The following is a 27,462-nucleotide window of genomic DNA, read 5'->3' as shown; positions in this document are numbered from 1 at the left end:
TCTATACAGCTGCAACATGACTTGCCAATTTTTATACTCAATGCTCCGGCCAATGAAGGCAAGCATGCCGTATACCTTCTTGACTACCTTCTCCACCTGTGTTGTTCCTTTCAGTGACCTGTGGACCTGTACACCTAGATCTCTCTGACTGTCAATACTCTTGAGGGTTCTACCATTCACTGTATATTCCCTACCTGTATTAGACCTTCCAAAATGCATTACCTCACATGTGTCCGGATTAAACCCCATCTGCCATCTCTCCGCCCAAGTCTCCAGACGATCTAAATCCTGCTGTATCCTCTGACAGTCCTCATCGCTATCCGCAATTCCACCAACCTTTGTGTCGTCTGCAAACTTACTAATCAGACCAGTTACATTTTCCTCCAAATCATTTATATATACTACGAACAGCAAAGGTCCCAGCACTGATCCCTGCAGAACACCACCAGTCACAGCCCTCCAATCAGAAAAGCACCCTTCCATTGCTACTCCCTGCCTTCTTTGACCTAGCCAGTTCTGTATCCATCTTGCCAGCTCACCCCTGATCCCGTGTGACTTCACCTTTTGTACCAGTCTGCCATGAGGGACCTTGTCAAAGGCCTTACTGAAGTCCATATAGACAATATCCACTACCCGAGCTGCATCAATCATTTTTGTGACCTCCTCGAAAAACTCTATCAAGTTAGTGAGACACGACCTCCCCTTCACAAAACTGTGCTGCCTCTCGCTAATACACCCATCTGCTTCCAAATGGGAGTAGATCCTGTCTCGAAGAATTCTCTCCAGTAATTTACCTACCACTGACATAAGGCTCACTGGCAAGGATTATCCTTGCTACCTTTCTTAAACAAAGGAACAGCATTGGCTATTCTCCAGTTCTCTGGGACATAACCTGAAGACAGTGAGGATCCAAAGGTTTCTGTCAAGGCCTCAGCAATTTCCTCACTTGCCTCCTTCAGTATTCTGGGGTAGATCCCATCAGGCCCTGGGGACTTATCCACATTAATATTTTTCAAGACGCCCAACACCTCGTCTTTTTGGATCTCAATGTGACCCAGGCTATCTACACACCCTTCTCCAGACTCAACATCCACCAATTCCTTCTCTTTGGTGAATACTGATGCAAAGTATTCATTTAGTAACATGGCCATTTCCTCTGGCTCCACACATAGATTCCCTCCACTCCCCTTCAGTGGGCCAACCCTTTCCCTGTCTACCCTCTTGCTATTTATGTACATGTAAAAAGCCTTGGGATTTTCCTGGACCCTATTTGCCAATGACTTTTCATGACCCCTTTTAGCCCTCCTGACTCCTTGCTTAAGTTCCTTCCTACTTTCCTTATATTCCACACAGGCTTTGTCTGTTCCCAGCATTCTAGCCCTGACAAATGCCTCCTTGACGAGGCCTACAATATCTCTCGTTATCCAAGGTTCCCGAAATTTGCCATATTTATCCTTCTTCCTCACAGGAACATGCCGGTCCTGAATTCCTTTCAACTGACATTTGAAAGCCTCCCGCATGTCAGTTGTTGATTTACCCTCAAACATCCGCCCCCAATCTAGATTCTTCAGTTCCCACCTAATATTGTTATAATTAGCCTTCCCCCAATTTAGCACATTCACCCTAGGACCACTCTTATCCTTGTCCACCAGCACTTTAAATCTTACTGAATTGTTAGCTGTGCCTCCCTTTGTCTTCCCAGGCTTTCCTGGAAGACTTCCAGGTCCTTTTCTCGGACTTCATACAAACCGCCTGCCCCATCTGGAAGAATTGTTGCCAGTCCAGGCGGAGTCTTTGTAAACAGTCATGGCCCAGGAGGTGAGTTCCTCAAAGGTAGAACTTGCTGCTATTGTCCGTGGGTAACTAGGTTTACTGTGGTCCCAATAATTGTCAGTGGCTCCCCTGTATACGTTGCCAGCCGGGCTTTAGTATCGTTTAACCCCAGATGCTGGATCACCAAAAGGTGTTTTCGAAAATCTGTTGTCCGATGACCGAGACCGCAGATGCTGTATCAATTTCTGTGTCCAAGGGGTGACCATTTACTTGGAGGGTTATTTTTACTGAGGCGACTTTGGGTGCCATGATGCAATTTAACTACATGAAGTCATCTTCCTTGGGCTGGGCAATATGTAAAGTCCTGGCTAGGGGTGCTTGTATTACCCGACCAGGACGGTGCGTTCGCTGTTGACTCTGGTAGCCTTGACCGCCAGGGTTCTTGCGACCGCAAATGCAGCACTGTTGTGTGAACTCTGCCTGTTCCTCGGGGGATATGTCTTGTCAGGCAAGACAGCTTGGCCAGCGGATCTGACCACAACATTGTTCCAGTGGTGACTGGGTCCTGGACGCTCTACTCCTGGGGGAGCGCTTGTCAGAATGAGGGGGCGGCCAACACTGAAATTCCGCGTTCGATTCCCCCAGGGTTCGCCTGTGTTGAACTTGTACCTCTGCACTATTACTGATGGTTTAGGGTTGTAATGATCCGTGACAAATTCCACGAGTTCACTAAGGGTTTGAGAGCCCGGGGCTGTTGAGGCTTTTGATTAAGGAGTCGGGGCCCTGCAGGTGGTCAGGATTATTACCGTTTGCCGGTCATCTCCAACAATACTATTTGTCTGGAAGAAATACCACATCCATTCAGTATACTATTCAATCTTCTACACCTGTGGCAAAGGCCTCTAGCCTTGTGAAAAGCAGCATTTTTAAATTGCGCTGACCTCGCTATTGTGCTGGGAAATTCAGGTGCAGTCAAGATATCCAGAATCGTAGCCGTGGTATTCCTCATCGGCAGTATAAAAGGTCAGGAGGCCTGAGAAGTGAATTCAAATGACAATATATTTAAAGCCAAAAGAAAAGGCAGCAATGCGTAATGGTCCCAACAGGGTCTACTCGTCCTACCTGTCCAATTTGGGCCATCTTTTATGAGGTGATTTCTACGAGCCTCAGCTGATGGGCCTCCACCCATTAGCGGGAGGGCTCGTATTCCAGGAGCCCCACAGGAGATCAATTGGGCCGTCCCCGTAGGTCTCGCGAAGGTAATTACACATCCAATTAAGTACAGCAGTTGGAACAGCACCATAGGAGGACCTAACAGAGGGCTCACAGCACTGACTGGCCAGTAATGCCACAGATAGAGATGGGCACTGCTGAGGTTGAAAGAGCAGCGCAAAGACAAGTCAAGATTGAGGTGTTATTAGATACCTGCAGAGAAATTAAAAATAAAGAAGCTGGTAGGACCATCAGCTTGGAGGAGAAACTCCTCCTCAGAATTGATTGTGGTTGTGGCATTTTCATTAGGACATCAAAAGGAGGCTGCCCAAATAGTTGCTGAGCTTCGAACTCAGTGGAGGGCCATGTGGACTGAGAAAATACCGGCAGCTTTTGAAAATGACCCCCAAGTGGAGTCTGGTCTAATTGGCTGCCTGCCTCAGGGAGAGGATGCCTATTCCTCAGTTAACCCCAAAGAAATTTGTCGAGAATCAGAACAGCGTCAGAAGCTCACCCAGCACACGATTATCTGAATTTCCCTTGCCCCCACTGGCTGTAAAGCCACCTCCATGGGGCTGGAAAGACTCCGTGCTCAGCGGTAGTGGAAGCATTTGATGTTTTGGAGTAGGGGTAGATTACAGATGCACTAGGATGCAGCCTAACATCAGCAAATGCAAAATCCTGTGCCCTGGCGTGGCGGGGGGACCTGCTGGAATTCTTGACTCTTGAGAAGGTCAAATTTGAACTGAGGGGAAGAATGGAGGGTTCTACAATTCAGGGGCATTATTCATTATGCATTTTCGAGAATTGGATTACATCGAACATTGGGGGGGGTGGTTGGGAGATTGGGGGACGGGAGACTGCATGTGTTAATGGTGACTATGGGTAATTCTTGATTCCTTTGTTGTTATTTATTTATGTTAACATGCGGGCTGCTGTTTGGGGGTTTGGTGGGAGCTTGCGATTGTGTTATTAATATAGGGATTGACATTGCATTTGTTACTGATTATTGTTAATTGTTGGGTGTAAATTTGGGAGAAAACGTGAAAGAGGAGAATAAAAATATATTTTTTAAAACACTTAGTCTCAGGAACGGAGCATCCAGCCCAAGTTTTTATTTTGCAACTTCCACATATGCCCAGAAATTATACCTGAACTTCAATTTTTCCTGTTTGGACATGCTTATAATATTGGAAAATTCTGATTGAATGAAAAGGTTTAGGTTGTCAGGGTCAACGAACCCTGTTTCTCTCATTCCTATCATTTCCATTTTGGACAGATTATGTGCATAAATAATTTAAATATCTAATAATTTCATAAACACATTGCTCTTCCTAGCACACAGGACCATATGCTGCCGAGATATGGGAAATTCAACTTTTAATTGGATAAGCAGAATATTATCGCATTTATCTCTATATATTTGCTCCAGTCCAAAGTAATGCACTGGTATGGGCTCAGATTAAACAATAACAATTTAAAGCACCTTTAGTAGCTGTTCCTTTAAATCCAATCATAATGTATATGGGGTTTAGCTGCTAAGTATCATGCAAGAGCCATTAATGTTGTACTGAGGCTCTCTGATGCAGTATTACAAGATTGATTGATTACAGGCCTGAGAGACGGTTAGTTCAAACTTAAACAATGTTCGGTAATTGGTTCAGCTTGTATTCGACTGGAGAATTCCTTTTTGAATTGGTAATTCAAATCCAGGAAATCCCAGGATTTAAAAAAAACAGGCTGTTTTTTAACAATTTGTGGTGTAGTTGAAATGTTCCATGAGAAGACAGTCTGATGATCAGTCATCGTTCCTCAAAGAAGGATGTATTTTAAAAATTAAAGTATCATTATATTTTCTGACTGTGTATCTCTTCATTTTTCTATAAATAAATTAATTTCATATATTTAAACAAAAAATGAGCTTGGTGTGATGTTCCATCACTTTCAAAGAACACAGTAAGATCATTTGATGTTATAAATCCAACCCAGCAGCTTCCAGGTGTATGCCGTCGGATTCTCCGTTCCAGTGTTCACGCCGAGGCAGGACTCGTGGGCTTCGTGGTGCGCCGCACCGGGACCAATTCGCCGACCGTTGAGGGGCTAGCACCGGCACCATTTGGAACACAATCGATTCCAATGAGAAATGTTGCGGGATTCGCCGGTATCGCGATTGACACTCAGGTGGTTGACAGGCTGCAGCCTCAGAAACACACTGCACTCCCCACACACACGCAGCAAGACGCGTGGGCCCAAGGTTCACCGGTGTGGTACTGGAGACCCTGCTGGACGCCGTGGAGGACAGGCGGGCGTCCCTGTACCCCGGGGTGGGAAGGAGGCTGCCAATCACTGCAGTTCGCTGTGCCTGGGCGCAGGTGGCAGAGGTGGTCAGCGCCATGGGCAACACCATCCAATCGGCCAGCAGTGCCAGAAAAAAGTCTACAACCTCCTCAGGGCAGACAAGGGGCGGGATTCTCCCCTACCCGGCGGGGGGGGCCGTACCGGCGCCGAGGAGTGGCGTGATCCACTCCGGCGTCGGGCCGCCCGGAAGGTGCAGAATCCTCCGCACCTTCAGGGCCTAGGGCGGCGCCGGCAGGGTTGGCGCCGTGCCAGCTGGTGCAGAAGGCCTTGGCGCCGTACCAACCGCCGCCTAAGTCCTCCGCCGGCTGATGCAAGTTGGCGTATGCACGGGAGCACCAGCGTGTGCTGGCGACAGCCCAGCGCATGCGTAGGGGGGCTCTTCTCCGCACCGGCCATGGCGGCGGTTGACAGCAGCCCCCAGGAAAGAGTGCCCCCAGGCACAGGCTCGCCCGCGGATTGGTGGGCCCTGATCGCGGGCCAGGCCACCGTGGGGGCAACCCCCAGGGCCAGATCCCCCGGCGCCCCCCCCCCCCCCCCCCGAGGACTCTACAGGCCACCCGTAGAGCCAGGTCCCGCCGGTACGGACCTGGTTTGATTTACGCCGGCGGGACCGGCCACAATGGGTGGCCGCTCGGCCCATCACGGGGCGGAGAATCACCGGGGGGGCCGCTGCCAGTGGCCGCCATCCAGCACGGCGTGATTCCCGCCCCAGCCAAAACCCCGGTGCCGGAGGATTCAGCAGCCGACATCGGGGTCGCGGGGGCGGGATTCACGACCCTGCCCTGTATCCTCCTCCCAGCCAAAAACGCGCCGGCTGGCGGAAGCCCTTCGCTGCTGCTTGATTCAACGCCAAGCCCTTCCATGCCAGCTGACGCCACGCCAACCCCTCCCACGCAGAGGGCGACTGAAATCCTGCCCTGTGTCCCCCTCCCCAGGAGGAAGCTTCTCATAACCGCCGGGAGCGGGAGAAGGCAGGAAATGTATCTGGGGACCCTCACCGCAGCAGGGCAGAGGGCACTGGATGGGTCGGCGGACCCGAAGAAAGGGAAGTCGCCAGGGTGGAGGTCGGCATCTGGCAAGGACATGAGAGCCCACTTAATTGCGGTTTCCCATGGCACGTGTCACCACCCCCCCACGCCCCCACACCAACCTCACCCTCACACCACCCCCATACCCCTGCTCCACCACCACCCCCACACCACCCCCATACCACTGCTCCACCACCACCCCCATACCCCTGCTCCACCACCCCTACACCACACTCTCCCCCGGGCCCATGATGCAATCATGTGTCTTGTCTTGCTCGCTGGCGTGGTACCGACACAGAGGGAGGTGGCCCAGTGCGAGAGGGAAATGGCGCAGTCACTGGCTGATGTGGCCCAAACCCAGAAGGTGGTGGCATAGTCACTATGTGATCTGGCGCAGTCCCAGACGGAGGTGGCCCACTCCCTGTGCTCCATGGTGCGAACATGCAGACCCTGGTTGAGACAGCAGCAGGCCTCCAGGACTGGCAGTGCCTGGTGACGGGGAGCTTCCGTGAATGTCTCCATTCACCTCCTTCCCATGGAGTAGCCCAGGGGCCATCGGGCACCCCGAGGGAGGAGGTGATGGAGTAACAGTACCAGCAGTGGAAGTGACAGAACACCGCAGCACCTCGGACTCCCTCCCTTCTGTCCCTGGCGCATCACATGGACAGCGGGCAGAACAGGGTGGCACCACACCGCCCGGGACACCTGAGCAGCAGCCGGGCTCATCCAGGCCCGGTCATCCCAGAAGACGCCGGCCAAAGGGGACCCAGGTCACAGGGCGGGAATCGCAGCAGGCCACCTCCACTTCTGATGTACATCTGGGGATCCACCGAGACGTAGCGTTTGGGCCCGTAAGACCAGAAAGTTAGACACCAGCTAGGTTGGCACGGGTGCAGGGCACAGTTTAGCAATACGACGAGGGCGCAAACCTGTATATATGATTTCACATTAAACACCTGTGCACAATGTTACAACCTACCTCAGTGCTCTGTCATAAGAACTAGGAGCAGGAGTAGGCCACCTGGCCCCTCGGGCCTGCGCTGCCATTCAATGAGATTTTGGCTGATCTTTTTGTGGACTCAGCTCCACTTACCCACCCGCTCACCATGACCCTTAATTCCTTTTCTAGTCAAAAACCTATCTTTGCCTTGAAGATATTGAATGAGGTAGCCTCAACTGCTTCACTGGGCAGGGAAGTCCACAGATTCACAATCCTTTGGGTGAAGACATTCCTCTTCAACTCAATCTTAAATCTGCTCCCCCTTATTTTGAGGCTGTGCCCCCAAGCTCGAGTTTCACCCGCCAGTGGAAACAACCTTCCTGCTTTTGGCTTATCTATTCCCTTCATAATTTTATATGTTTCTATTAGATCCCCCACTTCATTCCTCTAAATTCCAGTAAGTATAGTCCCAATCCCCCCAGTCTCTCCTCATAAGCCAATCCTCTTAACTCCAGAATCAACCTAGTGAGTCTCCTGTGCACCCCATCCAGTGCCAGTACATCATTTCTCAAGTAAGGAGATCAAAACTGCACACATCACTCCAGGTGTGGCCTCACCAGCATCCTATAGAAGCATTGCGCAGGTCAAGGAGACACAGCCTGAGTGAGAGAGATACAGGCCGAGTGAGAATTTGGTAATTTGGTGCAGTGAGGTAATTCGGTGAAGAGTGGGAGAAGGTGCTTTTTCCCTACTGTTTTGTTCTCTCTCTTTCTTCGGGCCTAATTTCGGGAGCCGTTCGGAGGAGGAGGAGCAGTCTCTGTGAGTATAAAAACCTAACGGAAACTTCCTATTTTCCAGTTTTTTCCCCCAAAAGTGACGTCAGAGGGAAGCTGTGATCTGAGTGGTTGATAGCAAATCTGCCCCAAATTCAAAAAAAACACAGCTAAACTCATAAACCTAAATTAAACTAATTAATTAATTAGTGATGGCTGGTCAGGTGATGTGCTTGAACTGCTTGATGTGGGAGCTGGCAGATCCCATTGCGAGCTGCAGCGACCACATCTGCAGTAATTGTTGGCTGCTCGAAGAGCTCCGGCTCAGAGTTGATGAGCTGGAGTCTGAGTTTCAAACACTGAGGCACATCCGGGAGGGGGAGACTTACCTGGACACTGTGTTTCAGGAGGCAGTCACACCTGTCAGAGTAAGTAGTTTAAATCCTGCCAGTGGCCAGGGACAGCAGGGTGTGACTTCAAGTCAGGCAGGTAAAGGGAACCAGCAGTCAGGAACTTAGGAGCCTCAGCCCTTGACTCTGTCCAACAGGTATGAGGCACTTGCTCCCTGTGTGGATGGCAAACAGGGCTGCAGGAAGGATGAGTCAGCTGACCAAGGCACCATGGTTCAGCAGGCCATTCAAGGGGAGGGAGTAAATAGGCAAGTTGTAGTTGTTGGGAATTCTATTATCAGGGGGATAGATAGTATCCTTTGTGAGCAGGATAAAGAGTCCCGCATGGTATGTTGCCTGCCCGGTGCTAGGGTGCGAGACATCTCTGACCGGCTTGAAAGGATACTGGAGAGGGAGGGGGAGGATCCAGCTGTTGTGGTCCATGTCGGTACCAACAACATAGGCAAGTCTAGGAAAGAGGACCTGTTTAGAGATTATAAAGAGCTAGGATTCAAGTTAAAAAACAGGTCCTCAAGGGTCATAATCTCCGGATTACTGCCCGAGCCACGTGCAAATTGGCATAGGGAGGCAAGAATAAGGGGAGTTAACACGTGGCTGAAAGAGTGGTGTGGGAAAGAGGGGTTCCTTTTCATGGGACACTGGCATCAGTTTTGGGACAGGGGGGACCTATACCGTTGGGATGGTCTCCACCTGAACCGAGCTGGGACCAGCGTTTTGGCGAAAAGAATAAATAGGGTGGTCAATAGGACTTTAAACTAAAGATTGGGGGGGGAAGGGAAAGTCAGGGAACCAAGAGGTGAAGTAATCAGTGGGAAGCGTAGCTGCTTAGGAATACAAAAAAGCACGAAAAGACAAAACTCAAGAGAGGTTACGATAGTCCCCATCCCACAAAATATGACACAGTGTATGGAAAGGCTCAGTAAACCAAGGTCCACCACACTAAGAAAACAAAAAGGGACGGTCAATGGAGAATTAAAGGTGCTATATTTAAATGCGCGCAGTGTACGGAACAAGGTAGATGAGCTTGTGGCCCAGATTGTGACTGGCAGGTATGATGTGGTAGGCATCACAGAGACATGGTTGCAGGGGGTTCAGGACTGGCATTTAAACATCTAGGGATTCACAACCTATCGAAAAGACAGGGAGGTGGGCAGAGGGGGCGGGGTTTAGAGTAGATGTACGAGGCAAGTTTTTTACGCAGAGGGTAGTGGGTGCCTGGAACTCACTACCGGAGGAGGTAGTGGAGGCAGGGACGATAGGGACATTTAAGGGGCATCTTGACAAATATATGAATAGGATGGGAATAGAAGGATACGGACCCAGGAAGTGTAGACGATTGTAGTTTAGTCGGGCAGTATGGTCGGCACGGGCTTGGAGGGCCGAAGGGCCTGTTCCTGTGCTGTACATTTCTTTGTTCTTTGTTCTTTGTTTTGGTTGCCTTGTTAATTAGGAATGAAATTAAATCAATAGCACTAAATGACATAGGGTCAGATGATGTGGAGTCTGTGTGGGTAGAGTTGAGGAACCACAAAGGCAAAAAAACCATAATGGGAGTTATGTACAGGCCTCCTAACAGTGGTCAGGACCGGGGGCACAAAATGCACCACAAAATAGAAAGTGCATGTCAGAAAGGCAAGGTCACAGTAATCATGGGGGACTTCAATATGCAGGTGGACTGGGTAAATAATGCTGCCAGTGGACCCAAGGAAAGGGAATTCATTGAATGTTTACAGGAGGGCTTTTTGGAACAGCTTGTGATGGAGCCCACGAGGGAACAGGACATTCTGGACTTAGTGTTATGTAATGAGCCAGACTTGATTAAAGATCTTAAAGTAAGGGAGCACTTAGGAGGCAGTGATCATAATATGGTAGAATTCAATCTCCAATTTGAAAGAAAGAAGGTAGAATCAGATGTAAAGGTGTTACAGTTAAATAAAGGTAACTACAGGGGCATGAGGGAGGAACTGACGAAAATCGACTGGGAGCAGAGCCTAGTGGGAAAGACAGTAGAACAGCAATGGCAGGAGTTTCTGGGAGTAATTGAGGACACAGTACAGAGGTTCATCCCAAAGAAAAGAAAGGTTATCAGAGGGGGGATTAGGCAGCCATGGCTGACAAAGGAAGTTAGGGAATGCATCAAAGCAAAAGAGAAAGCCTATAATGTGGCAAAGAGTAGTGGGAAGTCAGAAGATTGGGAAGGCTACAAAAACAAACAGAGGATAACAAAGAGAGAAATAAGGAAAGAGAGGATCAAATATGAAGGTAGGCGAGCCAGTAACATTAGGAATGATAGTAAAAGTTTCTTTAAATACATTAAAAACAAACGGGAGGCAAAAGTTGACATTGGGCCGCTCCAAAATGACGCTGGTAATTTTGTGATGGGAGACAAGGAAATAGCTGAGGAACTAAATAAGTACTTTGCGTCAGTCTTCACAGTAGAAGACATGAGTAATATCCCAACAATTCCGGAGAGTCAGGGGGCAGAGTTGAATATGGTAGCCATCACAAAGGAGAAAGTGCTAGAGAAACTAAGAGGTCTAAAAATTGATAAATCTCTGGGCCCAGATGGACTACATCCTAGAGTTCTAAAGGAGATAGCTGAAGAAATAGTGGAGGCGTTAGTTATGATCTTTCAAAAGTCACTGGAGTCAGGGAAAGTCCCAGAGGATTGGAAAATCGCTGTTGTAACCCCCTGTTCAAGAAGGGAACAAGGAAAAAGATGGAAAATTATAGGCCAATTAGCCTAGCCTCGGTTGTTGGCAAGATTCTAGAATCCATCGTTAAGGATGAGATTTCTAAATTCTTGGACGTGCAGGGTCAGATTAGGACAAGTCAGCATGGATTTAGTAAGGGGAGGCCGTGCCTGACAAACCTGTTAGAGTTCTTTGAAGAGATAACAAATAGGTTAGACCAAGGAGAGCCAATGGATGTTATCTATCTTGACTTCCAAAAGGCGTTTGATAAGGTGCCTCACGGGAGACTGCTGAGTAAAATAAGGGCCCATGGTATTCGAGGCAAGGTACTAGCATGGATTGACGATTGGCTGTCAGGCAGAAGGCAGAGAGTTGGGATAAAAGGTTCTTTTTCGGAATGGCAACCGGTGACGAGTGGTGTCCCGCAGGGTTCAGTGTTGGGGCCACAGCTGTTCTCTTTATATATTAACGATCTAGATGACGGGACTGGGGGCATTCTGGCTAAGTTTGCCGATGATACAAAGATAGGTGGAGGGGCAGGTAGTATGGAGGAGGTGGGGAGGCTGCAGAAAGATTTAGACAGTTTAGGAGAGTGGTCCAAGGAATGGCTGATGAAATTCAACCTGGGCAAGTGCGAGGTCTTGCACTTTGGAAAAAAGAATAGAGGCAAGGACTATTTTCTAAACGGTGACAAAATTCATAATGCTGAAGTGCAAAGGGACTTGGGAGTCCTAGTCCAGGATTCTCTAAAGGTAAACTTGCAGGTTGAGTCCGTAATTAAGAAAGCAAATGCAATGTTGTCATTCATCTCAAGAGGCTTGGAATATAAAAGCAGGGATGTACTTCTGAAGCTTTATAAAGCATTAGTTAGGCCCCATTTAGAATACTGTGAGCAATTTTGGGCCCCACACCTCAGGAAGGACATACTGGCACTGGAGCGGGTCCAGCGGAGATTCACACGGATGATCCCAGGAATGGTAGGCCTAACATACGATGAACGTCTGAGGATCCTGGGATTATATTCATTGGGGTTTAGGAGGTTGAGGGGAGATCTAATAGAAACTTACAAGTTAATGAATGGCTTAGATAGGGTGGATGTAGGGAAGTTGTTTCCATTAGCAGGGGAGACTAGGACCCGGGGGCACAGCCTTAGAATAAAAGGGAGTCACTTTAGAACAGAGATGAGGAGAAATTTCTTCAGCCAGAGAGTGGTGGGTCTGTGGAATTCATTGCCACAGAGGGCGGTGGAGGCCGGGACGTTGAGTGTCTTTAAGACAGAAGTTGATAAATTCTTGATTTCTCGAGGAATTAAGGGCTATGGAGAGAGAGCGGGTAAATGGAGTTGAAATCAGCCATGATTGAACGGTGGAGTGGACTCGATGGGCCGAATGGCCTTACTTCCGCCCCTATGTCTTATGGTCTTATGGTCTTATACAGCTGCAACATAACCTCCCTGTTTTAACTTCCATCCCTCTAGCAATAAAGGAGAACATTCCATTTGCCTTCTGTAATAATCTACAGGAGGCAGGGGTTCCGTCACCACACCAGTATTTATTTGCAATAACTTATATACAAGAGCAGCTCCAAACAGTGCTGCTGGCATTCCAGTCAACTTAAGACTGGTTCACAAAGCCTACACAGGTGCTTATATGAGCCCCCTCAATGAGCTATCATTGAGGGAGCTCATATTCCAATTGGCCAACCAATACTGCCAATTGGAGGTCATTACACCTTCTTAATTACCTGCTGCACCTGTAAGCCACTTTTTTGCAATTTATGCACAAGAAAATCCAGGTCTCTCTGCACAGCAGCATGCTGCAATTTTTTACCATAGCTGGTTTAAGTCAGTGGGTAAGGGGTCTGGCAGATGGAGTACAATGTTGATAAATGTGAGGTCATCCATTTTGGTAGGAATAACAGCAAAATGGACTATTATTTAAATGGTGCCACTTACACTCGGCAATAACCTGCTTACAGATGCTCAATTTGGGTTCCGCCAGGGTCACTCAGCTCTTGACCTCATTACAGCCTTGGTTCAAACATAGACAAAAGATCTGAATGCCAGAGGTGAGGTGTGAGTGACTGCCTTTGACATCAAGGCAATATTTGACTGAGTATGGCATCAAGGAGCCCTAGCAAAACTGGAGTCAATGGGAATCAGGGGGGAAACTCTCCACTGGTTGGAGTCATACCTGGCACAAAGGAAGATGGCGGCGGTGGTTGGAGGTCAATCATCTCTGCTCCAATACATCACGCAGGAGTTCCTCAGGGTCTTGTCTTAGGGCCAACCATCTTCAGCTGCTTCATCAATTACCTCCCTTCCATCATAAGGTCAGAAGTGGGGATGTTTGCGAATGACTGCACAATGTTCAGCACCATTCGTGACTCCTCAGATAATGAAGCAGTCCATGTCCAAATGCAGCAAGATCTGGACAGTATCCAGGCTTGGGCTGACAAATTACATTTGTGCCACACATGTGCCAGGCAATGACTATCTCCTACAAGAGAGGATCTAACCATCACCCCTTGACATTCAATGGCATTACCATCGCTGAATCCCCCACAGTCGACATCCTAGAGGTTACCATTGATCAGAAACTGAACTGGAGTAGCCACACCAATACTGTGGCTACCAGGGCAGGCCAAAGGCTAGGAATCCTACGGTGAGTAACTCACCTCCTGACCCCCCAAAGCCTGTCCACCATCTACAACGCATAAGTCATCAGTGGAATGGAATACTCTCCACTTGACTGGATAAGTGCAGCTCCAACAACACTCAAGAAGCTCAACACCATCCAGGACAAAGCAGCCTGCTCGATTGCTCCTCCTTCCACAAACATTCAAACCCCCACCACCAATGACAGTGGCAGCATGTGTACCATCTACAAGATGCACTGCAGTAACTCACCAAGGTTCCTTAGACGGCACCTTCCAAACCCACGACTACTACCACCTAGAAGGACACGAGCAGCAGATATCTGGGAACCCCACCACCTGGAGGTTCCCCTCCAAGTCACTCACCACCCTGACTTGGAAATATATCACCGTTCCTTCATGTCACTGGGACAAAATCCTGGAACTCCCTCCCTAACAGCACTGTGGGTGTACCTACACCTAAAGGACTGCAGCGGTTCAAGAAGGCAGCTCATCACCGCCTTCAGAAGGGCAACTAGGGATGGACAATAAATGCTGACCTAACCTGCGACGTCCACTTCCTGTAAATGAATTTTTAAAAAGCTTTCCCAACACTACCTCCTTAGTGATGATGATCATTTCTCAGTCCTCACCTGCCATAGCCTCCTTGTCATCAGTTATTGGCATGTTATTTGTGTCTTCTAATGTGAAGACTGACACAAAATACCTGTTCAATGCCTCGGCCATTTCCTCATTTCCCATTATTAAATTCCCCTTCTTATCCTCTGAAGGACCAATGTTGACCGTAGCCACTGTTTATTGATCTATATGTTTGTAGAAACCTTTGCTATCTTTTTAAATTCTGAGTTTGTTTCCTTTCATAATCTATATTACTTTTCTTTGTAGCTTATTTCCTGGCTTTCTGTTGACTTTTAAAGATTTTCCAATCCTCTAGTTTCCCACTAATCTTTGCCACTTTATATGCATTTTCTTTCAATTTGATACCCTCCTTTATTTCCGTAGATATCCATGGCTGATTATCCCTTTTCCTACAGTACTTCCTTTTCACTGGTACATACTTTTGCTGAGCACTGTGAAAAATTGCTTTGAATGTCCTCCACTGTTCCTCAAATGGCCCACCATAAAGTCTTTGCTCTCAGTCTACCTGAGCCAACTCCTCCCTCATCCCATTGTAGTCTCCTTTGTTTAAGCACAAGACACTGGTATTGTACTTTACCTTCTTACCCTCCATCTGTATTTTAAATTCAACCATGCTTTGATCGCTCCTTCCGAGAGGATCTCTAACTATGACATCATTAATTATTCCTGTCTCATTACACAGGACTAGATCTAGGATAGCTTGCTTCCTTATATGTTCTATTACATATTGTTTGAGGAAACTATCGCGGATACATTCCATGAACTCCTCCTCAAGGCTGCTCTGACCCACCTGGTTTGACCAATCGACATGTTGATTAAAATCCCCCAGGATAATTGCAGTACCATTTTTACATGCATCAGTTATTTCTTTGTTTATTATCATAGCTGCACTGGGGGAGGACACCTCAGAGGGCTCATGCAGCGAGGCAATATGGATAGAGCTCAGGTATAGGAAGGGTGAAATCACAATGTTGGGGGTTTACTACAGTTCTCCCAACAGCCAGCGGGAGATGGAAGAGCAGATATATAGGCAGATTTTGTAAAGGTGTAAAAACAATAGGACTATGGTGGTGGGAGATTTTAACTTCCCTGGGGCTCACTAAATGCTAGGGGCTTCGATGGGATAGAGTTTGTAAGGATCATCCAAGAGCGCTTCTTGAAACAATATGTAGATAGTCCAACTAGGGAAGGGGTACTACTGGATCTGGTACTGGGGTATGAGTCCGGCCAGGTGGTCGAAGTTTCAGGAGGGGAGCATTTCAGGAACAGTGACCATAATTCAATAAGTCTTAAGGTACTGTTGGTGCAAAATTGGGGGAAGGCTAATTATAGCAATATTCAGCAGGAACTGAAGAATCTAGATTGGGGGCGGATGTTTGAGGGTAAATCAACATCTGGCATTTGGGAGGCTTTCAAATGTCTGTTGATAGGAATTCAGGACCGGCATGTTCCTGTGAGGCAGAAGATTAAGTATGAAAAGTTTTGTGAACCTTGGATAACGAGGGATATTGTGAGCCTAGTCCAAAAGAAAGAGGAAGCATTTGTAAGGGCTAGAAGGCTGGGAACAGACAAAACCCATGGGGAATATAAGGAAATTAGGAAGCAGCTTAAGCATGGAGTCAGGAGGGCTAAAAGGGGTCACAAAAAGTCATTGGCAAACAGGATTAAGGAAAGTCCAAGGCTTTTTACACATATATAAAGAGCAAGAGGGTAGCCAGGGAAATGGTTGGTCCGCTCAAGGACAGGGGAGAGAATCTATGCGTGAAACCAGAGGAAACTGAATGAGTACTTTGCATCAGTATTCACCAAAGAGAAGGACTTGGTGGATAATGAGTCTGGAGAAGGGTGTGTAGATAGTCTGGGTCACATTGAGATCAAAAAGGAGGAGGTGTTAGGAGTCTTGAAAAACATTAAGGTCGATAAGTCCCCAGGGCCTGATGGAATTTACCCCCAGAATGCTGAGGGAGGCAAGGGAGGAAATTGTTAGGACCTTAACAGGAATCTTTGTATCCTCATTGGTTACAGGTGAGGTCCCAGAGAATGGAGAACAGCTGTTCCTTTGTTTACGAATGGTAGCAAGGATAATCCAGGAAACTACAGGCCAGTGACCCTTACATAAGAGGTCCATTTGGAAGCAAATTAACATATTAGCGAGATAGCGAGAGGCAGCATGGTTTTGAGAAGGGAGGTGTGTCTCACTAACTTGATTGATTTTTTAGAGGAACTGACAAAGATGATTGATGAGGGGAGGGCAGTGGATGTTGTCTTAAAGGAACTTCAGTAAAGCCTTTGACAAGGTCTCTCATGGCAGAATGGTTCACGGGATCAGAGGTGAGCTGGCAAGATGGAAACAGAAGTGGCTCTGTCATGAAAGACAGCGGGTAGCTGTGGAAGGGTGCTTTTCTGAATGGAGGGCTGTAACTAGTGGTGTTCCGCAGGGATCAGTGCTTGGATCTTTGCTATTTGTAGTATATATAAATGATTTGGAGGAAAATGTAACTGGTCCGATTAGTAAATTTGCGGACGACACAAAGGTTGGTGGATTTGCAGATAGTGATGATGACTGTCAGAGGATTCAACAGGATATAGATCGGGTGGAGACTTGGGCAGAGAGATGGCAGATGGAGTTTATTATTGTCACAAGTAGGCTTACATTAACACTGCAATGAAGTTACTGTGAAAAGCCCCTCGTCGCCACATTCCAGAGCCTGTTCGGGTACACGGAGGGAGAATTCAGAATGTCCAATTCACCTAACAGCACGTCTTTCTGGACTTGTGGGAGGAAATGGGAGCACCCGGAGGAAACCCACGCATACACGGGGAGAATGTGCAGACTCCGCAAAGACAGTGACCCAAGCCGGGAATCAAACGCAGGGCGCTGGCGCTGTAAAGCAACAGTGCTAACTATTGTGCTACCGTGTCACCCAATACAGTAGACTAAATTGAAAGAAAAGAGAGGGAATTGGTACTTCATCTGGAAGGAGTGTTTGGCGTCTTTGATGGTTAGGAGGTAAAGGGGCAGGCATTATACCACCTGTGATTCCACAGGTAAGTGCCGTGGAACAGGGATGAGTTGTGGGGGTGATAGAGGAGTGAACCAGGGTGCCACAGAGGGAACGGTCATAGAACATAGAACATTACAGCGCAGTACAGGCCCTTCAGCCCTCAATGTTGCGCCGACCTGTGAAACCACTCTAAAGCCCATTTACACTATTCCCTTATCGTCCATATGTCTATCCAATGACCATTTGAATACCCTTAGTGTTGGCGAGTCCACTACTGTTGCAGGCAGGGCATTCCACACCCTTACTACTCTCTGAGTAAAGAACCTACCTCTGACGTCTGTCGTATATCTATCTCCCCTCAATTTAAAACTATGTCCCCTCGTGCTAGACATCACCATCCGAGGAAAAAGGCTCTCACTGTCCACCCTATCCAATCCTCTGATCATCTTGTATGCCTCAATTAAGTCACCTCTTAACCTTCTTCTCTCTAACGAAAACAGCCTCAAGTCCTTCAGCCTTTCCTCATAAGATCTTCCCTCCATACCAGGCAACATTCTGGTAAATCTCCTCTGCACCCTTTCCAATGCTTCCACATCCTTCCTATAATGCGGTGACCAGAATTGCACGCAATACTCCAAATGCGGCCGCACCAGAGTTTTGAACAGCTGCAACATGACCTCATGGCTCCGAAACTCAATCCCTCTACCAATAAAAGCTAACACACCGTACGCCTTCTTAACAACCCTCTCAACCTGAGTGGCAACTTTCAGGGATCTATGTACATGGACACTGAGATCTCTCTGCTCATCCACACTGCCAAGAATCTTACCATTAGCCCAGTACTCTGTCTTCCTGTTATTCCTTCCAAAATGAATCACCTCACACTTTTCGCATTAAACTCCATTTGCCACCTCTCAGCCCAGCGCTGCAGCTTATCTATGTCCCTCTGTAACTTGTAACATCCTTCCGCACTGTCCACAACTCCGCCGACTTTAGTGTCATCTGCAAATTTACTCACCCATCCTTCTACGCCCTCCTCCAGGTCATTTATAAAAATGACAAACAGCAGTGGCCCCAAAACAGATCCTTGTGATACATCACTAGTAACTGGACTCCAGTCTGAACACTTCCCATCAACTACCACCCTTTGTCTCCTTCCAGCTAGCCAATTTCTGATCCAAACTGCTAAATCTCCCTGAATCCCATGCTTCCGTATTTTCTGCAGTAGCCTACCATGGGGAACCTTATCAAACGCTTTACTGAAATCCATATACACCACATCAACTGCTTTACCCTCATCCACCTGTTTGGTCACCTTCTCAAAGAACTCAATAAGGTTTGTGAGGCACGACCTACCCTTCACGAAACCGTGTTGACTATGTCTAATCAAATTAGTCCTTTCCAGATGATTATACACCCTATCTCTTATAAGCCTTTCCAAGATTTTGCCCACAACAAAAGTAAGGCTCACTGATCTATAGTTACCGGGGTTGTCTCTACTCCCCTTCTCGAACAAGGGGACAACATTTGCTATCCTCCAGTCTTCTGGCACTATTCCTGTTGACAAAGATGACTTAAAGATCAAAGCCAAAGGCTTAGCAATCTCCTCCCTAGCTTCCCAAAGAATCCTAGGACAAATCCCATCCGGCCCAAGGGACTTATCTATTTTCACCCTTTCCAGAATTGTTAACACCTCCTCCTTATGAACCTCAAACCCTTTTAGTCTAGTAGCCTGAATCTCAGTATTCTCCCCGACAACATTGTCTTTTTCCTGTGTGAATACTGATGAAAAATATTCATTTAGCACCTCTCCTATCTCCTCGGGCTCCAAGCACATCTTCCCACTACTGTCCTTGACTGGCCCTACTCTTACCCGAGTCATTCTTTTATTCCTGACATATCAATAAAAAGCTTTAGGGTTATCCTTGATCCTACCTGCCAAAGACTTCTCATGTCCCCTCCTGGCTCTTCTTAGCTCTCTCTTTAGGTCCTTCCTAGTTAACTTGTAACTCTCGAGCGCCCTTACTGAACCCTCCCTTCAGAAGTCTGATAGGGGAGGTGAATAGAAGATGGTTGGCATCATTCTGGGGTTAGCGGAAATGGTGGAGGTTGATCCTTTGACTACAGATACGAATGGGTTAGAAAGTGAGGACAGAGGAACTCTATCATTGTTCTGGGAGGGAGGGAAAGGGGTGACGGCAGAAGTGTAGGAAATGGATTGGACATGATTGAGGCCCTGACAACGACAGTGAGGGGAAAAGCTTGGTTCAGGGACAAGGAAGACATATCAGAAGTGCAACAGTAGAAAGTAGCATTATCGAAAAAAATGTGATGGAAATAAGGAAACCAGGAGAACGGAATGGAGTCCTCATAGGGAACAGGGTGCGAGGAGGTGTAGTTGAGGAAGCCGTGGAGTTGGTGGAATTGTAATGAATATTGGTAGACAGTCTATCATCAGAATAAAAACAGAGAAGTCAAGGAAGTGAAGGGAATGTCAGAGTGAAGGTGAGAGGTGGGTGGAATTGGAACATATGAATCAGGAACAAGAGTAGGCCAGGCAGCCCCTCGAGCCTGCACCACCATTCAATGAGGTCATGGCTGATCTGATTGTAACCTCAAACCGACAGGGTTGTCTGAGAGTCGGCACTCTGCCTCTGCAAAGTAGAGGTCGTTATGCCAGACAACAATAGCATCACCCTTGTCAACAGGTTTGATAATAAATTCAGGCATGAATCTTAGAGAAAAGAGGGTAGCAAGTTCAGAAGGAGGCAGGTTAAAGTGAGTGAGAGAAGCAGAGAAATTAATATGGTTGTCACGGCAGCAGTGAAAAGGTCAAGAGCAGGTAAGAGGTCAGTAGGAGGGGTCCAGATAGAAGGAGAAAACTGGAGCAAGGTGAAAGGGTCCGTTGAACAAGCTTTGCCGGGGAGGGGTGAGGGTTGGGATGGGGGGAGTGGGGTGGGGGGGTTTCCAGCCCAAAGAAGTGAGTACAGAAACAAAGGCAGCAGGAGAAGAGTTCAAAGTCATGCAGGGCATAATGTATTCTGATGTGGAGTCATTAAGCAAGAGTTTAGTCAGGTCCATGATCGAGCGAGGTGGTCCACAATTGTGAGGTGTTTATGGAGAGTTGGAGGCTCTCCTAGCCAGATGCTAATGGAAGGACCCCAAGAAATATATCTTGGAAAATTGCAGGAACATTGAGAAGAGTCAAAGTGAATTATTGAAATCTGTGGCACATCTGTGTTTGGAGAAGCGAAGGAACCCTCAAAATCCTCTAAAGTAGAGGGTCGCTCTATCGTGGAAATAAGAGTAGAATGGAAATGATCTGTTGAGATACTTGGGCTTAAAGAATAAGGCCCAAATCTTCTAGTCTCTGGATTGTTGGAGACTGGATCTATGACTGAAGATATATGTCAGGACCCTGTGGAAGATCTGACACACAGATCTACTTGAAAATTGCCCAGGAGGTTTGAAGTTGCAACGGGCAAATCCCCTGATCTCCGGGACCCTGGTGCCAATGCCTCCAACTCTGAGTTAGAGTTGGAGGCTTTGGACAGATCTGCAGTACTTACCTGGATAGTTACTGTACCCAGGAAATAATAAGCAGATTAACACCTGGTTAATTCCACAACCGACACCCCCAACCAACCCTCTGATCCCCATCATGACCTGCCTGACCACCTAACCAACACTTCCCGACTACCCATTGCTCACCTGACCCAATCCGATGACGATGCCACTACATCGGGAACTCTGCTACTGCGGCGGACAATGTATAATGCACCGTCAGGCAGAAAACGGGATTGGCACCGTTCAGATGCTCCAGTGCCTCGCTGGCCTCGGGATCAAGGTTCGCGACCCACATCAGCAAGAGGATTCAAACGGGTCATTAAGATCCATTTGCATGCTATTAATGGGCCAGGCACCATCCATATTCTCCGGGCCCTCATGATTCTCTGGTTCTCTGGGCCAGGAATCACGTTGGCAGGTGGTGCAGGTTTTGACAAGCATAGCCCTGGCATGGTGGACGTTAAGGTGTACCAAGGGGGTAACTCTTTAAGGGAATTGCCCTCAAAGTCCATCAGAGGACCAACATTGCGCGTATTTCTCCAGGTGTGATCTCAAAACGCCTTGGACAGTTGTAGTGAGATATTCTTACTTTTATACTCCATTCCCCTTGCAAGAAAAGCCAACATTCTGTTTGCCTTCCCAATTACTTTCTCTACCTGCATGCTAACTTTTTGTGATTTATGTGCAAGGTCCAAGGGGAAAACCCGTTGTACCTTCTTTCAAATTCTTTCAGTTTTTTCAAAATTGGAGCAGGGGGATCCCTTCAGAAAAACACGCACAATTGATGGTGAAGCAATTGACAGCAGCAAAAATAAAGCAACAAAAAAAAAAATCTAAATTCTGATATGAATCCTTTTATGACAATTACTGAGCCCTTCAAATCCAATTTTGCCTTTGACTTGCTGTGTAGTGACCTTGGACATTCATTTTTTGCAGACAGGAATTTTGCTGAGTGCTATTGAAATAGCAATGTCAGAAAATGGGTGTATTAAGTCACTGTGTAATTTGTGCCTTATTTAAATATAGCTGCCCATTTTCAGACTTTGATAGAAGTGCCTTTGGAAGATTTGACAGCCAAGAAGTTAGCACTGGTGCAATATTATGGATCCCTGATGCATTCCCCATCCCTACTTGCCACAATACCACTCAAAATGTGGCCTGGCACAGACTAGGTTCCTTATTATTAAATCAAAGATGCATTTCCCCCTATTTTATATCTTTTAATTTAAACAGACAGAAAATCATTGAGAGTGATTTTCTAATAAATCACCTGTCATTGATGTCCATCTCAGGTGATATAAAAAAAACTATTTAGGCTCTGATTCTGATACGCAAGCATTATCTGTAGTTTATTCAACTTTTACAGAAAGGATCCACTTTATATTCGACTCTGGCAGAGACACAATAATCTATCTCTTCCTTGAGGAAGCATCGAATGTATTATTTTATGATACCTCAAGTACACGGCCCACAATTTTCTTTACATATAAATCAATGAATAGAAAGCTAAAGGCAGTGTGCCTGAGATTTTCTGATCAGCTATCTATTGTGTGCAAGGTATCAATGTAGAGTTGAATTTTAGAAAATTTTCCCCATTATTGCCTGATGAAATGTGTGCGCGATTTGGGTGATAATGAAGACAAAACAATTAGCATTTACCTCCATTACGCCTCCTGAAACTCACAGCAACAGCTGCGCAATAACATGTGAAAATCCTGAAGTGGCTGTCAGTGATTTTACACTTCTCGACAGGATGTGCAGTTGAAGTTCCCACAGACTGCATTCAATTCAGAATCAATGAACTAATGAGAACGTACACCTTGAAAAGGTTACACCTTGTTGAATGAGGGATAACTAGGTTTTTAACAGCATACTGAGTTCATAATTACTGCTAAACAGTTTCTCTTGCCCCAAGAGAAATTTTACATTTGTTTAATGAAGATTTCTCCATTATGATTAATATTTTAAATTTGTGATAATTAAGTTTATTTTGGATATGTTTGATTTTCCTTTAATTCCGTGTAAAAGCCCCTATCCTTTATTTATTATCGATAAGATTTTTAAAACAGTGATGGAATTAAATGAATTTTACTTCCTGTTTTACTGACTGTAAGAATACTCTGATGCGATTGGTTGCTTACCCTGCTTGCTGACATTACTGCTGCTGGATGGTTGACATGGGCCAAATTCAATTTGATGTTTGAAAGGAGAACTCCATGCCAAGATCTTTGTGAGCAACTTCCTTCAATATCTACAGCAAGCACCATTACTTCGCCACTGACTACAAAACAACAGCCCATGCTGTTGATGAATTGATGACTTGTACGTGAGTTATTACCAAGAATGTTTCAAGCCAGGAAAGGATTTTGTCTATTTCTGTTTGCCAATAAAAAATGATATTGAAAATATTTTACTAATACACATGGGAAATACTTTGACATCACCTCACCTGGAAAGGTTGAAGAAAGCAAGAATCTTTTCTCAAGGTTTGAGTTGAAGTAAATGAACATGGTGGTCTTCCGGTTGTGTAATGTAGGGGGAAGACGTGCACAAGGTGGCTCCCACTGGAGTACTGTACTTTTGGCCCCTTTTTTTTATGCCACGGATTGTTTATTCCTCAGAAACCCACACAGTTATCGGAATAGGGTCTTTTATGACTGAAATGGCCAAAAGAAATCAGGGGAAGAAAAGCTAGGAGTAGAAACCCGTTGATGGAGTCTGATGCCTCTTGGAGCTCAATGGCAAGCAAACTAGGGAGAAGGTTTCTGGTTCTCCGTCCACTCCACTAATGGCTGAGATTCTTTCAAATCCCTTGGTGAAATAATTTGAAAAGCACCAATGAATTGTGTAGGTAGACCTCAAAAAATCAATTGAAGAGGCGTTGACCCCCATTCGAGCAGCTCTGGGGAAAGCTAATCAGACCATTGAAGACCATTGATTACCGCACTGGAATCCGAATTGTCTTCGGTGACCAAGCTGGGTGACCTGGAAAATAGGTCCAGGAGGCAAAATATCCTGATTATCAGGTTGCCAGAGAGAATTGAGGGCCCTACACCCATGAAATACTTCTCGAGCAAGTTCTGCAAAATGGTTTTGCAAGTTTTGCAAAATGCAAAACCCTGCCTGAATTGGTTGGAGCCCATCGCACACTTCAGCCGAAGTGGCGCCCTAAAGGTCCACCAAGTGTGGTGATAGTGAGATTCCATAGCTTCAAAGAAAAGTAGGTTTTGTGATGGGCAAGGGAACACTGTGATTTTAAGTGGGAATGCCAGGAGATACAGAAGTCTGAGAACACGCACGAACAGATTCAGAAACAGCTTCTTCCCCACTGTCACCAGACTCCTAAATGACCCTCTTGTGGACTGACCTCATTAACATTACACCCTGTATGCTTCATCCGTTGCCAGTGCTTATGTAGTTACATTGTATACCTTGTGTCGCCCTATTATGTATTTTCTTTTATTTTATTTTCATGTACTTAATGATCTGTTGAGCTGCTCGCAGAAAAATACTTTTCACTGTACCTCGGTACACGTGACAATAAACAAATCCAATCCAATCCAATCAGGTTCATCAGGACATGGGTGCAGAACAGCAAAGAAAAGAGCTACGGTCAATTGAGTCAAGGCCGCCGGTTTGGGTTGGTTACCCAGCTTGTCTTAGAGTAGCTTTTGAGGGAAAGGACTATCGGCAGAATTATCTGTCTGGGAGATTATTGGCGGGATTCTCTGTTTGGGAGATTATTGGCGGGATTCTCTGTTTGGGAGATTATTGGCGGGATTCTCTGTCTGGGAGATTATTGGCGGGATTCTCTGTTTGGGAGATTATTGGCGGGATTCTCTGTTTGGGAGATTATTGGCGGGATTCTCTGTTGGCTGACGCCAAAATCGCAAAACACGATTGAGCGGATAATCGACAGCAAATTGCTATTCTCTGTCATCTCGACAGCTGCGTCAATGCAGTCCGGAACGCGCGTACAGTAACACTGTTTGCATTGTCATTAGCGGGCCTGACCCGGTATTCTCCGGGGCCTCCACGATTCTCCCCCTCCGATGGGCCGAGTTCCCGACGGCGCGGTTCACTTGTGCTTTTAAAAATCGTGAAACCGGTGTAATGGCTGCTGAGGGTGAGAGAGAGAGTGAAGGTAGGACACAGAGATGCGTGACTGTGGGTTGCTGAACCGGATACTAGATGGGCTGGTTAGGGTGGGGGGGGCGCCTGCTAGGGCCAGGGGGTAGGGGATGGGGGGGGGGGGCGCTGCTAGGGCCAGGGGGTAGGGGGGGTGAAGAGGGAATAAGTTGTATTGCCAGGGTGACTACCTACAGGACTGGGGCGGTGTCCAGTCATGGAGCGACATTACTGGGTCTGCAAGGCATCCATCATGCTTCGCACCCCACTGACCAGCCACTTTGGTCCTGGTTCTGCAGAGTAACACCGGCTGTATGGGTACCCCCATGCCCGCAACCCACCCTCCACCATACCACCCCCCAACCGTGCGTCACTCACCGGCGGGACATCAGGTAGCACACCGAAGAAGAACGCCCACAGTTGCCCCCACGGGGGTAACGGGTGGGAATGCAGAGCATACTGCTGGCAAGGGCAGCGCCAGCCAATGGTACCCCTAGCATCTGAGACAGGCGCCCATGGTGCCAGGCATGGATGGGGCCAGAGGTGCGGGGCTGTGGGGGAGGGGGGGAAGACATGCTGTGGCGGAGCCCATAGTGCCAACTGGGGCCATCATGTAGCCCATTGCCCCTGGTTGGGCACGGGGGTACACACCATGCTAACCTGTTGGCCTTTCACCCCTGTAAACAATGGATATTGGAATTTAACCAGCAGTGGTGACCTCCCTGGTAGTTGCCGCAGCCCCGGGGGATGCCCTGCGGCTGTACGAGCTGCTCGAGGAAGAGGAAGAAAGAACAGCGCGGTGGCACAGTGGGTTCGCAGTGGGATAACGGCGCTGAGGACCCTGGTTCGAATTCCGGCCCTGGGTCACTGTCCGTGTGGAGTTTGCACATTCTCCCCATGTTTGCGTGGGTTTTGCCCCCATAACCCAAAAGATGTGCAGGGTAGGTGGACTGGCCACGCTAAATTGCCCCTTAATTGGAAAAAAGTAATTGGGTACTCTAAATTTATTTTAAAAAGAGGAAGAGAAAGAAGCTGCAGCAGCGGAGCGTGCAGCAGCGGAGTGTGCAGCAGCGGCGTGTGCAGCAGCGGCGTGTGCAGGAGCGGCATGTGCAGCAGCGGAGCGTGCAGCAGAGCATGCAGCAGCGGAGCATGCAGCAGTGGCGTGTGCAGCAGCGGAGTGTGTAGCAGCGGAGCGTGCAGCAGCGGAGCGTGCAGCAGCAGAGCGTGCAGCAGCGGAGCGTGCAGCAGCGGAGCGTGCAGCAGCAGAGCATGCAGCAGCGGAGCGTGCAGCAGCGGAGCGTGCAGCAGAGCATGCAGCAGCGGCGTGTGCAGCAGCGGAGCGTGCAGCAGTGGCATGTGCAGCAGCGGAGTGTGCAGCAGCGGAGCGTGCAGCAGCGGAGCGTGCAGCAGCAGAGCATGCAGCAGCGGCATGTGCAGCAGCGGAGCGTGCAGCAGCGGAGCGTGCAGCAGCAGAGCATGCAGCAGCGGCGTGTGCAGCAGCGGAGCGTGCAGCAGCGGAGCGTGCAGCAGCGGAGCGTGCAGCAGCGGAGCGTGCAGCAGCGGAGCGTGCCCCAGATGAACAGGAGGCAGTCGCCCAGGATTGAGAGCCAGCCGCCCAGCAGGCCGAGGAGGAGGAGGTGCCAAGAAGGCGCCGCCTGAGGCCTCCTGTGTACTGGCAGCGCCTCTCATTCAAGGACCTGCTGGACCGGGCGTGCGGTCGAAGACTCCAGCTGACATATCTGCCAGATCATGGCACACCTGATACCGCGGGGGTTTGGGGGAGGCCACCCGCTCCCAGTGGCCATCAAGATGACAGTCATCCTGAACATTTACACCACGGGGTCCTTTCAGGCGCCGATTGTGGACCTGTCCAGGATCTCACAGGCCTTGGTGCACAGGTGCATCTGCGCCGTCACGGAGGCCCTATATGCCCAGTGTGGCCAATTTAATGTGATACTATCCCACAAGCGTCACCAATAGAGTCGCCAATATGATACTGATGCTCTTTTTACGATATGATGTTATGTCCCAACAGCATCGCCAATACTGTGGGTGTTTCTGTTTCTCTTACTGAACCACAAGGTTGTCCCGTATATCGATTAAATGACCACACAACCAGTTAGTCAGTTCAAGTTCTAAGATGGTTTATTTACACACAAGGGTTACTTCGACATGCAAGCACAATATACTACAAGTTAAACTACACCTATCAGCTACAATAATCTATACTTAACTTCAGGCGACCGGCACTGTGCAAGTGGATAAGGCCTTGATCTCACGT

Source organism: Scyliorhinus torazame, chromosome 1, assembly GCF_047496885.1.
Source record: "Scyliorhinus torazame isolate Kashiwa2021f chromosome 1, sScyTor2.1, whole genome shotgun sequence".
In the NCBI taxonomy this organism is placed as follows: Eukaryota; Metazoa; Chordata; class Chondrichthyes; order Carcharhiniformes; family Scyliorhinidae; genus Scyliorhinus; species Scyliorhinus torazame.
The sequence above is the reverse complement of the archived record's forward strand: the minus strand, read 5'-3'. Positions refer to the sequence as shown.